Genomic DNA, 25,859 nt, shown 5'->3' on the forward strand with positions numbered 1-25,859 from the left:
TCCAAAAAAATTGAATATTTTAGGACAACAGTAAAGAGATTTAGATTCACCAAGTAATAGTTGTGAGCTAACTTTTATTATTTTGCACAAATCACTCTAAAATTATACTTTTTCTCACTGTAATGATTTGCTTTGTGAGTGTGTTTATTTGACCTCATGATGCAGCTTTTTTTCCCCCTGTGATTCTTAGAATTCTGCAGAGATTCCTAATCAGTGAAGGTCTTAAGCTATCTGCTGCTTGTCCTCTAGTCTGTTGAATTTGCATCCTCTGGCTATATTTCCTACCACACAGTACAGTTCTTTTATCTTACAGAAGTAGTTCTTTAAGTTGTAAAAACCACATTAATTAGTGTCTCATCATTTTGCAGAGAGGAATTCATAATGTGTTTACAAGCAAAACCATGCACTGTATTTTTAATTGACCTCCATCTCAAACATAGCAATTGCCTGAGTATGTTTCAGATCTACTGAATTTAGTAACACACAGACACTCACCCCCACACACAGACACACACACACAGGCACTCTGCATCTCTCAACATTTTATTTTTATTTCTTGTGATTCTTATTGATTTTGATATTCTTAAGACACAAAGTCTGTTTAGTGTGAAAATGTTAATCCCTTTCCAGAAGCTACTCTAAAAGAAGGCTTGCTTTGCTCCCAGGAAAGTAAGGATTGCTTACTTGAAGCGAAGGAAATGACAATTACAAAAAAGGCAGCTTGGAAATGACATGGATTTGGCTGTGTTTCATCTTCACAAATGTACTTCTTCATAAATATGGTAGGCCGACAATGTCGACAAACCTCTCTGTGGTAAGTGGTGCTACATTGTGTGGCCTGCTGGGAGACAATAGCAGCGGGAACTGTTGGCATGCAACAACTGAAAACAGAGTGGGTTTTTATGGGTAAAGGCACTGACCATGATTCAAAAAGGTAGGGAAGCAAAGAGTTCCAGGTTCTGCAGAGCTGGCACAGCTTCAATCCCAAGGCTGATGTTGCCCTATATGCTTCATTGAATGGTATGGTAGTTAGTTCAGAAATGCCTCAAGCATACCTATGATCAACACCCCTAGAAAGAGAACTGTTGATCACTATTTTCAAGAACCTAGCCTAGAATTAGCCTTGGTAAGTCTGAGATGTAATCCTGGCACATCAGGACTAGATTTAAGGTAGGATTTTCTCATAAACATTTCCTTTCTTTCAAATGCATATTGACCAAGCAATATGGTAAACACTAACAGATCTCTTTACATAACATATACTTGTGATTCACTTTAACATAGAATTGAGAGAACACATAGTTCAGTAGAAATGCAATAAATATTTATTGAGTACATATTATGTTTCAAGCAATTGAATAGCTCCTATATTTGGGGGGATTTCATTTTAGACCCAATTCAAATGTTATTTCCCAAGTTTACTCCAAAATCTATTTTTCTTAAAATTCTATTCTCCAAATATGCAATGGAATAATATATATGTACATACGAATATATGTATATATACAAATATATATGTAGATATATATTCTAAGATGACCTTCTCAGCAACATTCTATAGTTTTACTTTGCTTGGAACTTATCACCATATATATCTACACTCTTATTTACAATGTGTGCATTGAAATTTTACTTGTCAATCTTGCTGGCAGTGCATTTAATATTCCCTTCAAAGAATTCATAATAGCAATAATTGGAATTTCTATAGACAATGGCTAATAAATATTTGTTGGTCATTTGGAGAGACATTAGTTATGCCAATCTAGCTATCTTTTATAGAAGATAAAAGTGTACCTTCCCAGACATCTAAGGTGAATTATTCAGAATAGAATGAATTTCAAAGGGCCCAAAATAGACCTATCCAAATAAGCATGTCTATGATCTCTACAAACTGTAAATCTATAAAGGGAAATTGTGTATGGGTTGAGAGTAACATATATTTACAACTCTTAGTATGTGTGTAACTGAAGTACACAACATGCCAGGCTTCACATAATAGGCAAAAGGCATGAAGACCTATCTGGAACTGCTTCAACCTGTACAGGCAAATGTAAAAGAAGTTCAAAGGAACACAATTAACCTGATTTGACATCCATCAAATGTTTTTCAAGCGCATGGTTCATTTATTTATAAAATTTGGAATTTAGGAATATTTTATTATGAATTAGTTATGTTGTTTTGTTTATAAAATTAATTTAGTATTTCTATACTTACTAAAAGAGTATGAGAACAACCCAGAAAAATATTGACTTTATAAGAAATATGGGCATTTGAAAAGTTACTAAGGAATCCTAACTCTCATTATCAACCATGAAAGGCTCTAACACAGGGGAATAATAAGACCCTGTCAACCATTTTTGGTTATATTCATTAGGGGATGGGACTGGATGAGGGTTGCTGCAGGAAACCAGAGTTAAAAGTAGATGACTGTGTTGTAAACAATGGCTTAGAGGAGAAAACCAAGAGCAGAGATTTATCACAGGGTTTGGAAATGTTTTATATATATATATATATATATACATATATGTGTGTCAAAAGATTAATATATATTAACACAAATAAAAAAATATACCAAGAAGCTGAGTGTAACAGAAATTAATAAAAAATGCAAACAGGATAATGAATTAATGGTTAGGGAATGTTGTTAATACAAGAAAGGCATGCGGAAGTTAACTGTTCCAAGATTAGGAAGGCAGAACAGGGGCTCTTGATAATGGTAGCTCCAGAGACCAGAGAAGGCTGTCAGCCTCGAGGTGTTTGTGGATCAGGACAGGTTTGGATATCTTCATGGCCAGGACACCCAGTTAACACGACTCTGTCATCTCAATGAATCTTTTATAAATCCTCTGGTCACCAAGGCAATAGGGACTAAAGTGTTGTTCTGCATCTGTGATAGGTTTGCTTGGCTTTTTCATGGTGATACTGGGAAGGCAGAGGCAGGAAATTCAGCCTTTGGACAAGGAGGGCCACACAGAATACCACCTTTTACTGATAGTAGTTATTTGGAGAGCTGATGGAAGCTTGCCGTCTTTTGTGGTGATAGGAGCACTAGGGCAGTGGGGACAAAAAGCTCATCTGTACTGTTAAGCTCCAGGGGAACATTTTCCCAGTCAACAAATTCATGGAAGCTGGGGTTTGAGGATAACTCATATACACATGCATGCATACACACACACACACACACACATCTGCCCTCCTAATTGATCAAATGAATACTGATATCAGCAGATCCACAGTGAAGTAATTCTGTTACTGAGCTGAAAATTTCTTTATTCTAGCTACAAATGCCTTTTGTATTCCATACTGCTTTTGACATAGTTTTGTTAGCTCCATTCATTGTTGATTTTCGTTTTTCTCTACCCGGCCTCTTTATGGCTTCTACTGCATTTTTCCTAACTGCTTACTGTATAGGTGGCTTCCACCATGATTTTATCTTGCCTTGCACAGAATAAGACCTTGACTGTTTTCTCTATGCTAGTTGAGCTACAATGAGAATGACCTTTTGCTAGAAATCAGCCTAACCTCCCCAATCATTTTCTTTGAGTTATCTCTGAGGCAAAGTCCTAAGAAGTCAAGCTCGGGGTAAAAACAACCATCTGTACTTTTTATGATGAGGTAGAGGAAACATTATCTTTTAACCACTGAAGTCAAATGACTAATTTTTGTTATTCCTCCTAATGGCAGTAATTAAAATTCTGTCAAGTGTTCGCACTTTGTATAATGTTATTGTACTAAATGTCTAAAAACAATAAAATGGTTAACCCACTTGACTTTGGTGAGACTCCTTAGTCTCCAACACAGTGGTTCACAACTGTCACAGGGTCACATATAAGCTACTGTCCATATCAGACATTTACATTATGATTGATAATAGTAGAAAAACCACAGTTATCAAGTAGCAATGGAATAATTTTGTGGTTAGGAATCACTGCAGTATTAGGAACATTATTAAAGGATCAAAGCATTAAAGTGAAATCACTGAGAGGATAAGATAGCAGTTTAGACAGACTAGCAGAAACCTAGTGATGACAGAATTACTGTGAGGTTCCATATGACTCAGAGCTCAATCCCAGGTTCCCCATCTTTTGCTTAACTCTCTTTATTTTATAAAATGTAAAAGCAGTATCTCTTGGCACCTCCTTTATAAAGCCTATTAATTTCTGACAGAGTTCACCTTTCAAAGAGAGTAAGATACAGTTTCATTTTAGCCAAACATGAGTGGTCATAGTTCTGAAACATAGCCTCAGGTCACCTAAAATGGCATATTCAACCTTGGAAGTGAATAACAAATTTTTCTAATCACAGAAGAAAAGACAATCATGAATTAAGGCATTGATCAACTATACAGTGGGTAAACTTGTTACTATCAAGTGGGAAAAATCTTTGATACTGGTGTCAGATTCTATTGGGTGGACAATGTTTCTGCAGAAGACATGGTTTATTAAATTAAAATCACAGTGCCAGGCTCAGGTTACCTTCCAATGCCCCAAACAGCACAGGCTATTTGTCAGTGCTTTTTGGTTGATCATCATTACCTGGTAAGACCCTCTTGCAAGACAAGAACAGATCAATCTCAAACTGACCAAGAAACTTTCTCCTTCCTGGCTGGCTTTCATTATGTCAGAAATGCTAGGCAACAGCTGCTAAATAAATTGTCTTATGCAGTACTGTGGACTTTACACAACAAAATACTGACTTACCAAGCAGGATGTGCCCACTGCAGTAATAAAGGCAAGGCTGTGATGGGGTAACTGATTTCCAATTGGATTTGAGACCTGCTGTACAGGAAGGAATCACATGTTTGGTACTCTCACATTGGGAATGTCATATGTCTTAGGAAAAAATCTTCTCTTGTTATTTTGCTCAGCAGTCATGTCAATTTGCCTTCTTAATATTTATGTTTTTACCCATAGCTGTATGTTCTCAGCTTTGGTTAAAGAAGATTCTTTTTCATTGTACATCAGTCAATGCTGAAATGTATGATAAGTCTAAGTGCTAAGGATAAGTGACTGTGATCACTCACACTTAAACAGGACATCTATATCAAACACGTCCACACAGGCTTATCGAACAGAGAGGAAGTGATTCTGGAAAGAATGGAAGAGTTGGAGGATGGGGAGGAGTGATATAAATTGCTGACCTCATGATGTGACACATTTTTTATTACATGCATAATATCTGTACAAAATCAATCCAGTTATTGTATAGGAGAATTGACAGTGTTTTCAAAAGAGATAGCCAGTATTCACTGGGCTTGTGACCACTGGTAGGTTTCTCATGCTCTGGTAGATAGCTCCGCACTCATGAAGAATATATGTACAATATTAATTGGAAACAGAAATTCTATTTCCGTAAATATGTATATATGCATAAATATATATGTATTATGTCCACATATATATGGACATAAATATATATGGACATATATATGGACATAAAGTTGGGAAGATGACTTATTGTCATTGTGGGGGCCTAACAAGAGTTAGGAGAGGAAAAATAGTGATTAGATATGATGATGGCATCTTATACACATATATGAAATTCTCAAATAAGAAAGAAGGAAATAATATTCTCAACTTTGGGGTTTGTAGAGGGAGTTGTTCCACTAAGGTAATGCTTTCCAATTTTATTTTATTTTATTAATTACACTTTATTCATTTTGTATCCCCCCATAAGTCCCTCCCTCCTCCCCTCCCAATCCCACCCTCCCTCTCCCTTCTTCACGCATGCCCCTCCCCAAGTCCACTGGTAGAGGAGGTCCTGCTCTCCTTCCTTCTGATCTTAGTCTATCAGATCTCATCAGGAGTGGCTGCATTGTCATCTTTTGTTGCCTGGTAAGGCTGCTCCTCCATCAGGGAAAGGTGATCAAAGAGCAGGCCAATCAGATTATGTCAGAGGAAGTCCCTCTTCTCATTACTATGTAACCCACTTGGACACTAAACTGCCATGTGCTACATCTGTGCAGGGGTTCTAGGGTATCTTCATTCCTGGTACTTGGTTGGAGTATGAGTCTCTGGGCAGTTCCCTGTGTTCAAATTTTCTGGTTCCGTTGCTCTCCTTGTGGGGTTCCTGTCCTCTTCAGCTCTTACTATTTCCCACTTCTTACATAAGATTCTAAAATTTTATCTGATAGTTGAAGAGGGGTTAGGCCAGATAAAGAGGTGGGTCATAAGTGACCACTGAACATGAGCTCAGCATAGTGTTCACAACATTGTAAGCCTTCATAATCATGGAAGCTTTAATAAGTCTATTATTCACAGATTTTTTAACATGGGTTTGGATTCTTTCATGTGTATATTTATTTGTGGACATGTTTATATATGAGGGCACATGCATGCCATAGCACACATATAGTCAGAGGAGAACCTATGTTGTTCCTCTTCACTTTCACCTTGTTTGAGGTAGGGTCTCTCTTGTTTATATGCTGTGTACACAAGACTAGTTGGTCTGCATGATTCTGAAATATTCTCCTGTTTCTGCCTCTCATCATGCCATAATAGGGTTAAGTTTGCAAATATGCTACTGAGTGGAACTTTTACATGGATACTGAAGATATGAATTCAGGTCACCAGACTTGTGTGGCAAGGACTTTTTATATGCTTAGCCAACTCCTGGCTCATGTGTGGATTGTTTTTGGAAACTTTTTCACAAGACTATAGTTTATATTAAATACCTCAATAATTATCCTCAAATTACTTGAAATGAAAATATTATCTACAGCACGTAGAAGAGCTTCAGAAGTTATGTTTCAATATTTTGAAATTCTTATAAAAATATAAAGTTGACCTCATGTTTATTGTATATTACAAAGTATATTGTTTTCAGTCTTTAAAAAGAAAGCTGTCTCATGCATCTTCCCTTGGGCCCTTCTTGTTACTTAGCTTCTTTGGGTCTGTGAATTGTAGTACAGCTATTCTGTATCATAGTTAATAGGCCCTTATAAGTGATTACATACCATGTGTGTCTTTTAGGTCTGGGTTTCCTCACTCAGGATGATCTCTTCCAGTTCTACCTATTTGCCTGAAAATTTCATGATTTCCTTGTTTTAATAGCTGAGTAGTGTCCCATTGTATAATTGTATCATACTATCTGTATCCATTCCTCAGTTGAGGGACATTTGGGTTGTTTCCAGATTCTGGTTATAAAGCTGCTGTGAACATAACTGAGCAAATTCCCTTGTTGTATAAGAGAGCATCTTTTTGTTATATGCCCAGGAGTATATCTGGGTCTTGAGGTAGAGCCATTTCAAATTTTCTGAGAATCTACCAGAATTATTTCCAAAGCGATTGTACAAGTTTGCACTCCCAACAACAATGGAAGAGTGCTTCCCTTTCTGCACATCCTGGACAGCATCTGCTGTTACTTTAGGTTTTTTTTTTCCTAATCATTATTGTTATCATTATCATTATTACAATTTATTCACTTTATATTCCAGCTATAGCCTCTCCCTCATATTCTTATGGTCCCACCCTCCCTCCTTCTTCTTCCCCTATGTCCCTGCCCTAGTCCACTGATAAGGGAGTTCCTCCTCTCCTACTATCTGACCCTAGACTATCAGGTCTCATCAGAACTGTCTGGATTCTCTTTCTCTGTGGCTGAGTTAGGTCACCTCACCAGGAAGAGGTGATCAAAAAGCAGACAACTGAGTTCATGCCAGAGACTGCATTTTCCCCTTATTGGTCTTAGCCATTCTGAAGAGTATAAGAAGTTTGCATTTCTCTGTTGACTAAGGACTTTGAGCATTTCTTTAAGTGTTTCTTAGCCATTAGGGAGTCCTCTGTTGAAAATTCTCTGTTTAGCTCTGTACCCCATTTTTAATTGGATTATTTGGTTTGTTGGTGTTTAATTTCTTGAGTCCTTTATGTATTTTTGATATTAGCCCTTTGTCAGGTGTAGGATTGGTGAAGATCTTTCCTGATCTATTGGCTGCCATTTTCTTCTATTGACAGTATCCTTTTCTTATAGAAATTTTCAGTTTCAAGATGTCCCAGAGGAGCTTGTGAAGACTGGAACACCAGCCAAGGATCATGCATTGACTAGATGTAGACTGTCTACACATATGTACCCAATAGATTGCTTGGTCTTCATATGAGTTTCCTAGTAAGGGCACTGGGAGCTGTCTCTGATAAAGACTCTCTTATGTGATTTTTTTTTTTTATCACTTTTCCCTGGTGGGGTTGTTTTGCCTGCCACCTTGTTAGAGGATGTGTTCATTCCTAATACAACCTGATGTGCTGGGATGGATATGTGTTGGAGGTTGTTAGTATTTAGGCAGCCTGCTTCTGGGTTGCCTAGCAACCTATGATATCATCATGCGTTGCCAGCAAGGTAGCCACACCTGGTAGGTGTGGTTATGTTGCTCCTTAAAAGGACCAACCTGCCATTTTGTCTTTCTCTTGGCTCTTTCTCTTTCCTCTCTTGTCCTCTCCCCTTTCTCTGTTGGGGTGACTTTCCCCTTTCTTCCCCATCATGTCTCGCTATTTCCTCTATCTCTCTCTATCTCCATCTAATAAACCTCTTTTTCATATAAAATCTGAGGTACGCATCATCATTCATTTATTTGGTCTTAACATTGGTGCATTGGGGGGAAGGGCTCTCCTGGTAGCACCTGGTCTCAGAATGCCAGGACCCCTCTAATAGGACCCCTTAAATCTTTATCAGACCATGGATGCCTGCAGCAGATTTTACTTGCCCTATCCCTAACAACCTATGCCTTAAAACTTTTACTTTCTCTCAACTGCCCTGTCCTTACTTACCACGAACACCTGTCCTGCTGCTCCTGGCTGCTCAGACTTGTGGAGTCCTGCCAGATGTTCCGAGCCCAGGGTACACTGCAAACACTCATGCTCTGCCAAAATCGGCTTGGGGAAACTAAAATGCTCACACGCCGTTTCAGACAGACACAGACTGCTTCCAGGTAAGCAATTGCTGGGGACCCTGTGCACACACATATGGCTTTAAATTGCACTGCTGCCTCAGGCACCATCAGCAAGATTTAAAATTCCAGCAGAATGCCTCCCATGAGAGGCTGGCTTGCAGAGGAGGGTTTTCAGTTGCGCAGACTTCCAATCAGCAATCAGCAATGCCACACACATGCAGAGAGTTTTGAGCCAGGCCGGGACAGCCATATTATGAGAAAGCACCTGGTCTCACTATGCACATTGCTAGCCACCATGTTGGTTTGGGGATAAGGATGGTGGAACCCTGGCTTCACTGCCATCTCCACTAAGGGGAAGCACATGGTTTCACCGCCATCTTAACTTAGGGCAATTAAGGACAGCGACATGATTGCCCACCATCTTGTTTATAAAACGAACAAACAAACAACAACAATAACAGCAACAGTGGTTTCCCTCACTGCCAGCTGCTTTTACTACTTTGTTTCTGTCCCACTGTTTTCAGAGCTGCAAAACTGCAGTCTCTTATAGGCCCTAAGAGGCCACGGCACCCCTTACCACCTCCATTCTAAAGCTGCCTATCTGCCCCTATCCTTTCCTGTGGATGAGATTCCCTCTATGAGAACTCAGCCTTACTGCTGAGCCCTGGTACCAGAAACTGAGGTTCTCCGGTTTAGCTGGGCTAAGCCCATGACCTGCTACGCTGCTTGGTTGACGAACCACTAGCTGCATGGTTCAGTTCGCATTTCCCTTCTCATTCACAGGAAAGGCTTGATCATTCGTATCCCTCCTCTTAGGGAAACCTCTGGCTTCTACACCTATATTTGCCCTATTCAAATGTTTAATATACAGTAACTCTAAAAGTGGTCCGTGAAGCAAAAAGCAATTCCTTATTTCTCTTTTCTCAAAGTCTTGTCTGTTTCTCTCTGCCTGCTATCTCATTCAATATACTCTCTGGTTTCTTTTTGTGCTCTCAAGAAAAAAATTCTTAAACTGTAAACCTTAAGGTGACCACTTGGTATGAATAATTTTAATCATAATGAATTCTCTGTTTATTTCATCTCCTTTTAGACTAAGACAGCAACAAGCCTCATTTTAAATTGGTGTGGATTTTTATAAAAATTCAAAGTTACATTTTACAATATATATAATGTCTTTATCAATTCTTAAATTAATAAGTGCTGTTTCTCCTGTCATGACCTGCTTAAGATAGATATTCACCACTAGGCTTTCTGGCTAATAGGTTTGCTATAAAAAAAATTCAAGTGTAATTTTAAATTTGCTTTATACCGTTCTACTATATTGTTGGTTTTAAAATTCATAACTCAGGGATTATTATGTACAACTTTTTTTTTACCAATACTCTAAATTAAGATCTATTGATTTTAGAGGCATTTATTTATTTATGTTAAAACTCTGTCATTGTGCTATATCTTTACTGTCAAAAGGTTAAAATATGGTTGGTCTTGTTTTCTAAAAATGGTATTATTATTAATCTACAGAATAGCCTTAGACTTTTATAAGCTATGAAATTTTTATATACTAAACCATACAGAAAACTGTTGTGCTCTCACTTTAATGGACTATATTTATACCTTTTAAAGCTCCAATTTTACAGGACCAAAACCTAAAGTCCTAATATTTGATGATTAACAAATGCAGGTTAATAGTCAGTCATCTCATATATGATCAAGTTCTCTAACATGTCCAAAAATATATTTATAGTCCTACAGATGCAAGCACGGTCTCACTGCCATCTTTAATAAACAGCTGAGGATGGTCCTTACCATACAGGAGCTGGTAAAAATAATAAGAAAAGGGCCTTCCTGACAGGCTCATCTCTAGCAAAAACTATGCTCCAGACCTTGGCTGCTGCTCTGAGGCTGTTGGCATTCCTGCACACAAAAACAAGTGATTAGCAATGCCCCATCCTTCTGGAGTATAACCAAAAGTCAATTCCGCCAGGTGACTATTTTAAATGCAGCAAAAGGGAACGCTGGTCCCGTGGTTGCCTCAACAAGCCACAGCTGCCTACTGGCAGACTGGCCTCTGGAAGTCAAAATGCCACCATGCAGAATTATCCTCTTTGCCCAGGCATAGAGGCTCAACCAGCACAAAAGCTATAGACACTCCAGCCTCCCAGCTCCTTGGCCTGGCAGAGGACAAATGGCTCTTTGATTCTGCAACCTCTACCACCCTCGCCCAACCCAGGGTAAGATTGCAGGTCTATTTTGGCCTCACAATGGGGTCCCATGGACATGTTGCCAACTTCTGTCTTGGGAAACTTTAGATGCTTTCTCAGTTCTCTTCATAGCAGGAGAGTAGTCCTTAAGCCTGAGTCCTAGAGTTGCTATTGTCAGGCCTAGACACAATATGTCTTGTTACCAGACTCACAAAACAGGCCTGATTGGAGCCCTTTACCATCCCTTTAGCAAAAGGAGAATGAATGTTCACCTATGTCTCATGGTAATTAACTACATACAAAGGCCTTAAAAAAATGTTTGAGGGTCTAGGAAAGTGTCTTCCGGTTGGTATATGCAAGTTATACATATTTGAGAGAATAAGAAAGTGTCTTCAAGTTGGTAAGTGCAAGTTATAAATGTTTGATGGTCTAGGAAAGTGCTTTAAGGTTGGTAAATGCAAGTGATAAAGGTTGCAAGGTCTAAGGTGATTTAAGGTATCCTAAATAGGTAAAAATGCTTAATATTTCCTCCTGTTGCTATGATTCTATTATATTGACTGTCCAGAGCTTTGACTTTTATCAGTAGAGCTCTGATTTATTAATCTAACTCAAATACAAAAACATTTCACTATACTACGCACTATCACGGTTCCAAGCTTAAGATTTTAAGTCTCCATAATGTGTGCTTATACTAAAGGTTAAGATCAAGTGAGCTTCCACTTCTGCTTCACGAAAGGCTTCTTCCCTTCAGAGCTCACCTTAAAGAATGCTTGTGCTGTTAACACGAATGTGTATGTCTACTGCCTTTCTACAAAGTATATTTCAGTGCAGATTACAGCTGTGATGCTAACAAGTCTGAAGTTTTATCTCCTTCCTAAAACTTAAAAGTAATTCTTGTAAGCTGCAGGAGGTCCACCTGAATCCACCTGTCAGGTCAATGGGCTCCAGAAAAGTACTGCATTTGTTGCCTATCTCAGAGGGTGGGATTCCTCCCCTTTCCCTGGTTTTGGGACTTCCTTCTCCAGGCTACTTGATTGCTACTTCCTATAGGCAACACTAGCTGGATTGATGAGTTTGCCTAATTGATCAGCATAAATGCCTCTATTGATAGGGAAGCTTCACAGTTGAGGGTCCAGCAACTTCCTACTACCTTTTGAGATGGAAGTACCCCTCCCAACCACAGTCTTCACTGGCTACGCTTGACCCTTTTTGCTGACCTACTTTTAGGACTTCCTCTTTCACTTGGGAAAGATTTTTTTTTCCCCTCTACTTGCCTGGTTTCTCCCCCCATGCTCATCTACGAAAATCCTAGTCCTAGGTAAATAGATTCTCCAATGGGCAGTTGTGCCCTTGGACTCTGGCCAATGTTGACAAGTTGTTGGATCAGGTTCTGAGCCAAACCTTGCTCTTGGGATGCCTTGAGAGGTCACTGACTTCTACACTCTTAATGGGATCAGTCCATTCTTCCTTTCCTCTGGATTCTCCTCTGGAACATCTTCTGGAGAATTTCAGGTTTCTATACCTAGTGCCTGCTTTAAGGGTCTCTACGCTTACACGCTTCTGTAGCCAAAGTTGGTCTCAGTTTCCTTAGATGACAGATCCAAAGAAAAGCCTTTTTAATTACTGTCCATGATTAGTTAAATGGAGATTTCCTCAGGTAAATGGAGGTTACCATGTTCAAGTCTCTTTGATCAAAACTTCCACCTCTGTTTATTCTCCCAAAAGTCTTAAATGTGTACCTAAACAGTTTTCTCCATAATCTACTTAACTTTCTCTTCTGCCTATATATACATATTTCAGTATACTGCCAGACACAGATATTTCCTATATCCACAACAGGGCCAAAGCAGCTACCACAAGAGTTTAAGTCTGACCTCACAGACTTCCATCAAGCTGGACCTGCATTTTCCATCCCAGCCATGGATGTTCTTACAGACCCTCGATAGCACCAAAACAACCTGTTCTTCCTGGACTTGGCCAGCATTTCAGCCTTTTAACCTCCTCACAGAGCTCCCAGAGTTAGCAGGAAGTAGCCAGAAGAGAATCTATGCCTATTATTCACTTATTTTTAACAAAAGGCTAGAATGGTGTGCTTCAGGCCCAGGACATGTAGCTCCAGGTCCTCCCAGCATTCCTCAGTCCCCACCTGCATCCTTGTGTGGCTGGCAACTCTACTGGCAACATTCTGCCTTGAACTTTACAGAGAAGGGGCTTCCCCTCCTCTTCTTGACCATGTAACATGGCCATTTTGTTGCTATTATTTTTCTTCTCTCTCTTAACCCCTTTCATGGCAATCAAGAGCTGCTTCCAATGACCCTAAATTTACATACTTTAACTTGTCTTATATGAGAAGCAGCCCAAGCTCCTTATTTTGTAATTATAGAAAAAGGAGGAATATTGTAGTATTTGGGCAGCCTGTTTCTGGGTTGCCTAGCAACCTATGATGTCATCATGTGTTGCCTGCCAGGTAGCCATACCTGGCAGGCATGGTTACATTGCTCCTTGACCCATTACTTTGTCTTTCTCTTGGCTCTTGCCCTCTCCTCTCTTGCCCTCTCCCTTTTCTTTGTTGGAGCACTCTCCTGTTTCCTCTCCCATCATGTCTCCATCTAATAAGCCTCTTTCATATAAAATCTGCTATGGGCCTCATCATTTATTTATTTGGTCCTAACAGAGGGCACTCCTTTTTTCCTGATATGGAAGGGTGGAAGATTTGGGGAAGAGGAAGAAGGGTGGAAATAAATAAATATAAAAGAAAGCTGTCTCACTAACTTATAAACAATTTTTGAAATTATAATTTAATTTTATTTGCATATTTTAATTTAAAGCACGCTTATTATTTTTAAAGTGTATTAATAGGGGAGGAGGGATCCCTCTTTCTGTGGTCTAGAGGAGGGGATTGGTGGGAAGAGGGAGGAAGTTGGAACTGGAAGAAGATGAAGGAGGGTGCTACAATCAGGAAATAAAATGAATAAATTATAAAAAATGTGAAAAATAGAAAGATACACTAACCACTGAAAAGCATTTCAATGGACAAAGGTAAACATCTGAATTTCCTATGCGTTGAGTGGATCTCCACTCTCAAGTTCTTTAAATAGTTAAATCTGTTAAAAACAGAAATATTGGCATTGAAGAAATTGTATTTCTGCCATATGTTATCACTCTTATTTTCAAATACCACTAACCTTATCTCTGAGAGCAAATGATGAGAACGTAAACCTATTTTGTACTTATTACTGCTTGCCCAAATCAGAAACTCTACAATTCTGTGGATACAATCACTCAATGAATTTGAACAATGTTCTACCTAAAATGCATTTCATCATTTTAGTTACTATCATTCTGAAATTTAGATGTTTGCTAGTGAGGATGATTCTGATACTTGAAAAGTCAGACACAAGAACAAGATCAGACATGAGGTGGAGATGGCAAACACAGCCCTATAAATGGAGCTCTTCTTTAGGCTGCCAACATCCACCAGCCAGCTCCTTTGCATCATGGGGAACCTGTCATGCTTTTGACTCATTGTTCAAGCTTACTCACTTAGCTTGACATCCTCCATACTTTCCTGTTTGCCCTTCCCATAACCTGTTCTTCATATTATACCACAGGGCATCATCTTCTAAAAACAATTTTTATTTTATTTTTCTTCCCGAAACTATTTAACAGATCCACATATGCTGAACATGACACATTCGCCATCTGCAATGACTTTAGTACTGTTGCATGTGAGGTAGCTCTACCTTATGCCTCAGGTGAGACACACTTGTCTGCAGTAGTGAACTGCTGAAGCTTTAAAAAAATACTTATTCATTAGTTAATAAAGCTACAACTTCATAATGCAAGATTGGTACTCCAAAGAAGTCCCCATACCAGAGGGGAAATGAAACAGGAATAAAATAGCATCTTAGAAATGTTGTGCTAATAATATCAAAGCACAATATTTTCTATAGGAAATGCATCTTAATGTCACAGAAACACAAGGTTTGATGTAAAACAAATACAGAATTATTGCACTGAAGTGGTGTTTAAATGCTATGCTTTATCAGAGACAAAATTTCTGAGATGCATTTGACACAGTGTCAGGATCTTGAAATTTCAATAGCAACACTGCAACATCAGTCAGCCTCCTGGCTTCTTCCAGGCCCCTTGGGTGTGCACACAGCACTTCAGGTTAAGCTCCTTTATTTATGCATACAGAACTAACTGAGAGCTGCCAATATACATAACCATTCTTTCTTCGGGTTTCTTCTTTCAGCTTATCCTCTCCTTGAATAAATGTCATGAATATGCCCAATCATAGTAAAGGCCTCGCTTGCCACTCTTGCAGGCACTGAGTTGAACATCTCCACAATAGACCATTAACTATGCAGAGCTGCCTTTTCACTTGCCTCCAGTAAGCAGTTTATTCCTTTGAAGTGCCCCACTATGCAGTTTTTATTAGTGATACATTTTAAAGTTGCAGCACAGAATTCAGTAGATTATCTCACAAGCCAGATTTAATGACTTACAATTTACCCTGCAAGTGAGAAAAAGTGGCATGTGGAGAGGCTGGGTCAGGTAGGAGAGTGGTTGTTTGTTTACATAGTAGTTATGAGAATATAGGTAGGTCCAGCCAAATATTGAAAGGATTCAATCTGAGCTAAAGAATGTGCAAGTGACTCACAACCCTATGAGACCTGGTGACAAATGCAGAGACTCAGGCTTCACCCAGGACCCACTGAAACAGAGTTGTGTTTCTTAAGATCCATGAAGGGATTGCTGCAATCTCTGGCATGGTTGTGCCAGGCCTGATCCTTCTGCCTGATCCCCTCTGCCCTACTAAAAACCTGCTAGATTGTATTCACCAAGGTCTATTCCCTTACTTGGTCATTTCCTCCTCCTGAGGCTGACTATCAAGATCCAGTTATCAAAGTATTGAAGTCCACCAATCATAAGCCCCTTTTGGCTCACCTAATTAATATAACCAAATTAAATTGAATATATCATCCTAACATGGAGGGTTTCCATTTTACCTTTTCAAACTGTCATTTGTCTATGTGCCTCATCTGTCTCCTCTCTGTCCAGAGGCAGTCCTTTGTTCTCCAGGACAAATACCCCTCCCCCTTTCCCCTTCTCACCTACCCTCTTTCTCCTGTGTTTGTCTTTTATTCCCTGCCCTCTGTCCCTCTGAGGAAATAAGTGTCCTTTGTTCTGACAGTTGTCTTGCGGTTCTTGAACTAATACCTTCTCTCTCATAAGGATTATGCCTTACATTAGGTCTTCAGGACCTCCTTAGCCCTCTAACCCAGATCTAACTTTCTTCCCCCTGATGCCATCTTCTCATCCAACAGTGGCTGGTTGGGAAGTCCCCTACAGACTTTTGCCATCCTAAATAGTCCCCAGGTTACCAGGTGACAGTTGTCAAGTGTCTGGTGTCCATGCTCTGTCCTCTGAGATTTTGGAGACTGCATTCCACCATAACCTTTATTGGTTCCAGTGGACTCACTTGGAGGCCTATAGGCACATTCCATTCAGTTCGGTTTGGTTAGAAGTTTCTCCCTCACTTTTGGTAGTCACTCCATCAGAATCTAGTGTCCATTCCTTTATTTTTATTTTTATGTCAGTATTTTTTGAAATTTATTCACTTTGTTTCACATTGTAGCCCCTCTTTCATTTCCTCCCAGTCTCACTCTCCCTTCCTCTTTCTCCCTTATCCCATTCCTCTGGTCCACTGAAATTTCCCCAGAGATCTGCTGAATATGGTATTTAAAATGTTTAATTTAAAAAAAAAAGTTCTCACAATAAACAGAAACCCACCCCTAACAAAAAACCTAGGTTCTAGAAACAAGATGGAACACTACACCTGCAGCTCCACCTGGATCGCCAGTGTCAACCACCGAGGAAAACGCCCTATGCCTCACCTGCCAGCAGGACTGTGCACAAACTGGAAACTTTTGGAGTGACTGCTGTACTCTGCCTTATCCAAGTAAGGTCAAGTTTTCGCAAGTTCTTTCTATATAGGAAAATTTCCTCAGACCTGAGTCTGACACCAAAGGTCTGCTGGTTTTTGAGAAAAGTATAGATTAGGTGCTACTTTTGACCTATTGCTTCTGCAATGGACCATGTAGGCCTCACATAACTGTCTAAGTAAGACACTGTTATTTTAATTAGTACAAAAACATTTAAATTATACTTCCTACACAAATTTATCCCTCACAGTTTTCTAATGACATTGATGACTAACTATACCTTTAATAACAGTAAATACCCAGCTGGATGATCAGTCCTTTTTATATGTACAGTTTATTTTTCTGACAGACTTTACACTAAGAAAAATTAAAAGTTACTAAGTTATGTAGGTCAAAAAAATTGAATGATATAAGTTATGCAGGCCTAAGATATATAGGTCTGAAGTTTATGACAGTACAAGAAAATGTGTTAAGTTTTGAAGTTATAAAAGCTTAAGGAAGTCATTTATTGGTTGAATAAAGTAATTTAAGGTATATAAAGAGTTGTTTCAGATTTCTTTCCTTCTCACTATGCTGTTTGGGTACCACTCACCCCTCTCCCTCATCCATAGTCAAAGCACACAACCAGTGTCTCAGACCCCTCCAGACTCCTCTCTTATCTTAATTTGCTACTTTCAATATTTGTCTCCTGCTCATTCATCCCCTCTTGTCCTATTCTCTTATGAGGAAAGGATACCCTCTCCAACGTTGGCATAAATTTTGTCTTTTTCTCCAACATCAGACCCTAGGATACTCCTGCATCCCTTCTCTTCCTTCTCAGCCTTTGTTTTTGTACTTTCTCACTCTCTAAAATCTAAAACCCCATCTTATTCTCTGCTCACTTCTTTAGTCAACCCCACTGTATGAGATGTCACCTCTTTTCAATACTGAAAACACTTTCTCAATACTCCTTGATGTCAGATTCCAAGATGGATTTCCTTCACATGGATGGATTCTGTACCTAATAGTCTTGACAAGTGACCTGTACTGTCCTTCCCCAGAGATCCATAGACAGCTTCCACATTTAGGCCAGGCACTTAATCTTCCCCGTCTTATCTCCTGCCCCCCTTATCTCCTGTATTCTTCAGTACTTAGGTAACCTTCTCCTTTAAAGTTCTTACCACTCCGACAGCCAGTCTGATAGTGCCTTACCCCTCATTTCTCTCAGCTCCAGGAGTTATCAGCTCTTACCTTCAAAAGCTCAATTCTCCTCTCCCAAGTCACCTATCTCAAATTCTCTTTCAAAATAACCAATAAACACCTCACTTTAGACTACCTTGCTCATCTCTGCCATCAACAAAATCTGAGCTGCTTTCCTTTTTAGGTTTGGCAAATTTCCTCTGCTAATAAATCCATAGATACTACTTACTTGTGATATATTCCTTAAACCAAGCCATTCCTAGACCTTCTCTCTCCTCCCATCCACAAAGAAATTATTAAACTTAAAATGTTCTCCTTTCAACTCAAGACTTCTGACTTTCAGACCTGTACAAACCTTTCCATCCTTATACTTCCAAAACACATAAGCACTTCCTAAGGCTTTGGCCTATTGCCTACATCTTCAAAACTCTTTCATATCATCACCCACAGCTGACCTTCCTGCCCATGCACTCTTGGTGCAGCCTTTCTGATCATCTCTAAATCTAACAAATATGCTTTGGGTTCCCCTCTCATAATATATTCCCACCAACACCTCACTAAAGTCCTAAACCTCTTCTACATTCTCAGACTCCATCCCTCCAAACTTCTCTTATGAATCCCCATTGCTCACATTATTTATCTGCCCTCTCCTCAATACCTCCACACTTATCTCTTCCCCTCAAAATGCCTATACTCCTCTTCAATCCTTTCTAAAACTCTCAAATACCACCTATGCCATCCCTGTCATACACAAGAGAGTCTTCCAGATACTTCTACCTATACTTTTTATATAGATGACAGCTCCTTCCTGTCAGCTGGCCATAGCAAACTGACCCTTCCATTATTAATATTCATCCTCATACTCCAGTTCCTGTTTCCTAAATCCTATTCCTACAAATCATAACCTTCTTTTCTTTACTCAAATGATTGCCAGACTTTCTGCCACCAACTGACACCCCTAAATTCATTAGCTATCCAGTTATCCTCAGACATCACTCAATAAGAACTACACTCTCAATTATAAGATATAAGCTATCTCCTCTCCAATACACACATGCACAGCACACACATGTACATGCACATGCACACTCATACGCACACACAGACACACTCATAGTCAATGTCATCCAACAAACTTCCTCTCTGCTCCATTTCACTATCTCCTTCAGTGCCTTCCACTTCAGTCTTTGCACTTCTCTTCAAAGCCCTCTGTTAGTTGTAATCCCTCTTCTCTCAGAAACTCCAGTTGCCAGTGTCTCCTTCCACTACTGTTTGACCTCTTAAAAATCCAAGTTCCCCTTTGCTAACCAAATTTAAGTTCTCTTGAAATTTGACACCAACCCCCAAAACATGTTACAAACCATTCATCTTACCAACTGCCAAGAGCTTGCTCAATCATCCATATTCCTAAAATAACTCAATTTAAGCACCTACATAAAGACCTTAACAAAGACTATGTAAAAAAAAAAAAGTCTCTCAAATTGTGTTCTCTCCAATACAACCAGACCTTGCTTTCAGATAAGTTACTCCCCAATTAAACTTATACAGCCCACCTAAATGTTCTTGGCTCCTCTTAAATCTCATACAAACTGGAGTACCCCATCAACCAACAGTCTGACTTTTTCTATTCTTATTACCTTTTCCTAAGAGTGAGGTCTCTCTTCTTTCCCCTGATGTCTCTCCTCATTTCCCTGGTCTTGGAACTCTTATACTACAAGATCATGAACCTGAATTTCAAATATACATCCAACATTTTTTTTTCAAAACTTCTTAACTTTACCTCTGTCTCTAGTTTATCTGTCCCAAACACATGTCAAATCAACCACAGACTGCTCAGGCAACTCCACAGCCAGCCTCAACTGTTTCCTCAGAATCTACATCCTGGTCTAGCCTCACAGACTATAGTTTTCTAGCCCACAGCAACTAGATAGCTTATTGACACAGCTTTCACTCCCCAATCTTTACCAACAAGACAGCTTCTTTGAGTCTTCTAACAATACCCCAATGTCAGCAGGAAGCAGCCAGAGAGAGTGACACCTAATTACCCAACACTCAGGGACCCAATAATAAAGCAAAAAGGTGGGAAAGAAGAGAATCTGGCCAGCTTGAATATGGTGTTCATGGATCTGGCTGGTGTTGCCATTCTCCCAGATTCCCTCTGCCTTGCTAGGAATGTTAGACTGCATTCCTAAAAGTAGCCACCGAAGTCTGTGCCCTTATTTAACCACTTTCTTTTCCTTCAGCTGCCTACCAAAGTCCAGCTATCAAAAAATTGAAGTCAAGCAATCAGAAGCCCTTTTTGGCTAACCTAATTAATACACACAATTTAAATGAAAGCTCTCATCCCAGTACGGAGTTTTCCACTTTACTTTTATAAACAACATTTGCCTATGTTGCGAAACCTGTTTTCTCTCTATCCAGAGGCAGTCCTTTGTCCTCCTGGACAAACACCACTGAACTCTTCTTTTTCCCCTTCCCAGTCTCCTTTGTCATCTTTCTCTTTATTTGTGTCTAATTTCCTGCCCTCTGCTGCTTGAGAGAAAGAAATCTCCCCTGTGGTGAGAACTTGGTCTTGGGGTCCTGAGCCAATACTTTTCCTTTCAGTCCCGAAGTGTTTATACACACATTAAACTTTAAGGAGTACAAGCTCTGCTATACCAGGAAACTCTGTTCTTGGTACACATTACTAGCTCTCTCTGCCCTGGCTCACTCTAAACAAGCTAAATTGAAACTGGAGTTGAGGTTCAGCATGTTTTTCATTCCTTCTTTTACCATGTCATGTGATTACAATACATGGTAAAACACTAAAAACCATTTCCTGGGTTAGAGAGGAGTACTGGAGCATTCATTATTTACAAAAGTGATTGGGATTAAATGGCTTAATCTGTCACAAGAGAACACTATGATTTCATATTCCTGTCCATATGAAGCATGTGAAATATATTTACATTATTTCTGTTGTGAGAAAAAGTAAATTTCAGGCCAGTTTTTACTGTCTTTAAGAACTGTATTTGTACACTTGTGTACACTGGTTGCACGGAAATATCTTAGGACTCAGTTGGCCATCACAGGTTTTCATAGGCATATTTGATTTTCAACTGCATCGGCACCTTTGGACATGCTTGAAATGAACTGTAGACTAGATATCCAGGTCCAAAAGGCCTAATTCACCACCACAGTAGCACATTGGAGGGATATAGCTTTGTTGCTAAATGTCAGGAACAACCCCACAAGTAGGTTGCTTTTAAAACTCTCCCCTGCAGAGTCAGTACTACCTAGCAATTGCATTAATGGGCACTTTCAAAAGGCAGCTAGTTCTCTCAAGATGTAGGTTTCCTTTAAATTTCTTTCAATCAAAATCTGCCTCTAATACTCTTCATATAGTTTCTTAAGTGAAAGTATACCATGAAAGCCAATTGAGAGGCTGGGGAGGGGAGCATCATTGCTGTGGGGGCTGCTCAGAAGCAGAGACCAGTGAGGAGCCTTTGAAGTGAGGCTGCCTGGGAGTTCTTACTGAGCAGATTAGAGGGCTCAGGCTATGTTTCTTCCTGACCTGGCCACTATGTCGCATAACACTTTGGAGTTGATGGCTACTTCCATGTCAAAATCTGTTTTAAATAGTTGAATCCTGAGTGCTGAAGGACTGAGGAGGTAACTTTTAGAATGTAAGTATAATCTGACATGTGCTCAGTATGTCTGCTCCATCCCCTTTATTTGCTCTCATGTCACCTTCAGTATTTCAAAGGTCAGACTTTCAAATTAGGTTCAACAGAACCTAACATGAAGAATTTAACATGAAGATGAAGAGTTGATATATCTAGAGCAACCAGGAAACTAAACAGCCAAAATAGCTTCCTATGTACACTGTAATGAAAAAGGAAAGTAAATGTAGAGACTGAACTTTCTGATATTTGCTGGTTATAATCCGAATGATGATTTATTTATAGATTTAATGCTGATTTATTTATAGATTTAAAATAAAATTTGAAAGGTAGTTATATTTTCTGATTCTAGATATTTACCAAAATATATGTATTCAAATTGTTTCTAATGGCATGTTATAATCCTAAAGGATTCCAGGCTCTTTATGAGGTCTCTTTAGTATGCAGGAGAGTCAAAGGAAGGGAGAGAAAGCTCACTGATTTTAAAGAGGTTGTAGTGTTAAGGTTTAGTAGCTGAGAATATTTTGCTTTGTATTCAGGGAGATTAGTATATAGTTAAGAATAAAGACTCCTATCTTATATTTGTAATGATAGCATTTTCCTTTAAATTGGACTATTATGTTAAACATATTTTTAAATGTGGTATCCACTAAGAAAATACCCACCTTTTAAGTTTTCATTTCCATTTTAATCCTCAGAAAAAGACTCTCCTCTGTGACTATGATTTTAACTGGCTTTCTCCATGGATAAGTGCTTCAGCTGAGGAGGATGGCTGCTGAGAAAGTTCCCAGTGGCTCTCCTGAGTCCTGACTGAATTGGAAAAGGCCAGAATGACTGCAAGTCAGTTCTCATAGGCTACTAGGAATATCATAAAACTACAATTAAATAAGTAATCTATTGCAAAGAATATATTTAATATTTTTTTCATTAGGAATATGGACAAAAGTGTCTACTATTAGGGTTTCCACAGATAGAGCCTACTATTTAATGTAAGAAGTACTTATGATCTTAGATGAAAACATGGGAGAAAATAAAAATGCTAGACTAAGAAAATATGCATAAGTCTTTCAGTCACCTTAAGAGCAGTTATATTATATAAAGAAACAATAAAGAAAACAGAAACTGTACTGCATATTTGTACGCTGTGCAATTACCTATTATTTTCAGTCTTGTAGATACAAATTTTTCAGACCACTTTTATGTTTTGCGTGTTTTATATACACAATGTTAAGAAGACTTTCAAAAGGTGAAAAAGCTGTTAATTTCATGTTGTGGAGGGAACTTTTCATTTGTGCCAGCACTAGCAACTATAAAGCAAAGTTCTTGTTTTGCACTTTAACATTTAAAAGTTATTTGACAACCATAGAATTTTGCTTAGTATCTGCTAATAGAATTATGTCATCTATTCATTGTATCCACAATCAGTATGCACATGGAAAAGTTTTGTATTATTTCTACAACTAACTTTTTCATAATTTTGTATAAGTCGTGTGTCTTCTCTCCTTACAGATGGTGCCAGAACTTAAACCTAAGATTTCCAGTGCTCTGTAGTGTTTGACTTATTGTTGTTTACAGCTCTCAGATTATGGCCTTTTATTTACTTGGAAAAATTTATGACGAACATTGTTGTTATGCTGTGCTGGGAACACAGCTCAGTGGCAGAACACTGCATAAGTATGTGCAGGACTCTGGGTCCTCCCAGTAAAGCAAAGAGCTGCAGTTGTTCTGGGGACTACTGTCTAAACCGTAAATATTTATTGAGTCACTACCGGATAGCTTTTTTTTCCAGTTATTTAAGTTTGGAATATGTTCCATGCTAATCAGTATTTTAATTATCAGAATGAGTCATAAGCACATAACTTATAGCAGATTATTGGACTTCTCCAGAGATTTTATTTGAAAAATCATTAGTTTATTTCACAACTATAAGATTATTCAAAAATTGTTCATAAATGTTCAGAAAATATTCTTATTGAAATATTCTGAAAAATATTTTGACAAGGTATATTTTCTTGTTTTCTAACTACATTTTGTAATATTGGACCAACATCACTCACTAAAATCTATTTAACTCACAATCATGACTGACTACTAAAAATCCTTGGCAAATATGAGAAGTTAAAATAGCCCTAAAGAAGTTGAACAACAAGGAGGACCCTCAGGAATGTGCTCAATCCTCATTCAGAAGGGCAAATAGACTAGTCATTGGAAGCAGGGGAAGACAGGGAAGAAGACAGGAGCCTACCACAGAGGGCCTCTGAAAGCCTCTACCCATCAGGGTACAGAGGCAGATGCTGAGACTCATAGCCAAACTTTGGGCAGAGTGCAGGGAATCTTATGGAAGAAAGGGGAGATAGAAAGAACTAGAGAGGACAGGAGCTCTACAAGGACAGCAACAGAACCAAAACACCTGGGCCTGGGGGGGGGGGCCTGAAGAGACTGATAATCCATACACACAGGGGACCTAGATACCCTGCTTAGATGAAGCCCATAGGTTGCTTAGTTTCCAAGTGGGTTCTCTAGTAAAGAGAGTAGAGACTGTCTCTGACATGAACTCAGTAGCTGGCTCTTTGATCACCTCCCCGTGGTGTGTGTATGGGGGTGCACAGCCTTGCTAAGCCACAGAGGAAGATGGTGTAGTCAGCCCTGTTGAGACCTGATAGGCTAGGGTCAGATAGAAAGGGAGAAGAAGTTCCCACATCAATGGACTAGGGGAATGGCATATGGAGAAAAGGGGAAGAGAGGGTGTGACTGGGAGGGTGTTACGGCTGGGATACAAAGTTAATAAATTGTAATAAATAATAAATTTAAAAAATCAAAAAAAGAAAAAGAAAAAAATCACCAGAGTCCATCAAAATCTTTTATGGGATAAAAGAGAGTTTGTTGTACAGTATAATATTAGAGGGTTTTCAATAATTCATAATATTTATATTGGATGATGCAATAATTAAGTAGTTAAATGTTTAGAAGTGTAAAGTGAAATTGTGTCCCTATTTCTCAATAGTTATAAAAACTAACAGTAAGAAGAGTAAAGATTTAAAAGTCATAAAACTACTAAAGGAAGATATGTGGGAATCACCATACAATATTGGAATAAGGAAGGAGTATTTGTATAAATCTCTAAAGCAAATGCAAATAGAAACAAATGAGATTATAAGCTATAACACTTCTATATAACAGTTAGAAGAATAAAAAGAAAAACAGTTTTCAAAAAGAAAAAAAATTGCAAAGTGTGCATACTGCTAAGGGTTGGTACATAAAACATATAGGAATGCTAAAAACTCAGCAACAACAATGACAAAATTAACAAGCAAATAAAGAATCCAAGTGAAAAATGGGTAATAATTCTAAATAAGTACTTCTCAAAAGAAGATACAGAAATAGCCAACGGACATAGGAAAAGAATCTACAATTTTAGGATTAAGTCTAATTATATGGCTGTTGGTTAACTGCAGGATATAAATGCCACTATTGCAACTTGGGAGATACATTGTTGTGTTTGTCCCTGTGTGCTTCAGAGCCACCACAGCTGAGTAGGATATTGATTGCTTTTCTTCCTCTGCAGTATGAATAGCACTACCTGGTAAATGTAAGAGCCTCAGACTAAGCTCCCAGGTGAAGCCCAGCTTAACTCTTCCAAGTCCTACATACAAAGTGAGTGGCATCTTCATTACTAGGGACTTACCTTCATATTATGTGAGGCAACCAAGAGCAACAACGTTTTATACTGCCAGGGAGATCTCCTGGATTCCCTTGGCTAAATAAATTTATTTTCACAGTGGATTATGGTTAAAACAATCATTTATAACCTGTCAATGTGCAGAGAATAAGTGATTGTGGAGTGATCAGCTTCACGTGGAGAATCAGTGTCACAACCCTTCTGTTTCAGGGCTTGGGGAACATTGCAGAAGAATGTACGAAGATTGTAAGAGCAAGAGGTCAGGTACCGCAATGAAGTAATGTCTTTGAGACATAGCAGAACCTTTGC

The sequence above is a fragment of the Meriones unguiculatus genome, chromosome 20 (assembly GCF_030254825.1).
Source record: "Meriones unguiculatus strain TT.TT164.6M chromosome 20, Bangor_MerUng_6.1, whole genome shotgun sequence".
Classification (NCBI taxonomy): domain Eukaryota; kingdom Metazoa; phylum Chordata; class Mammalia; order Rodentia; family Muridae; genus Meriones; species Meriones unguiculatus.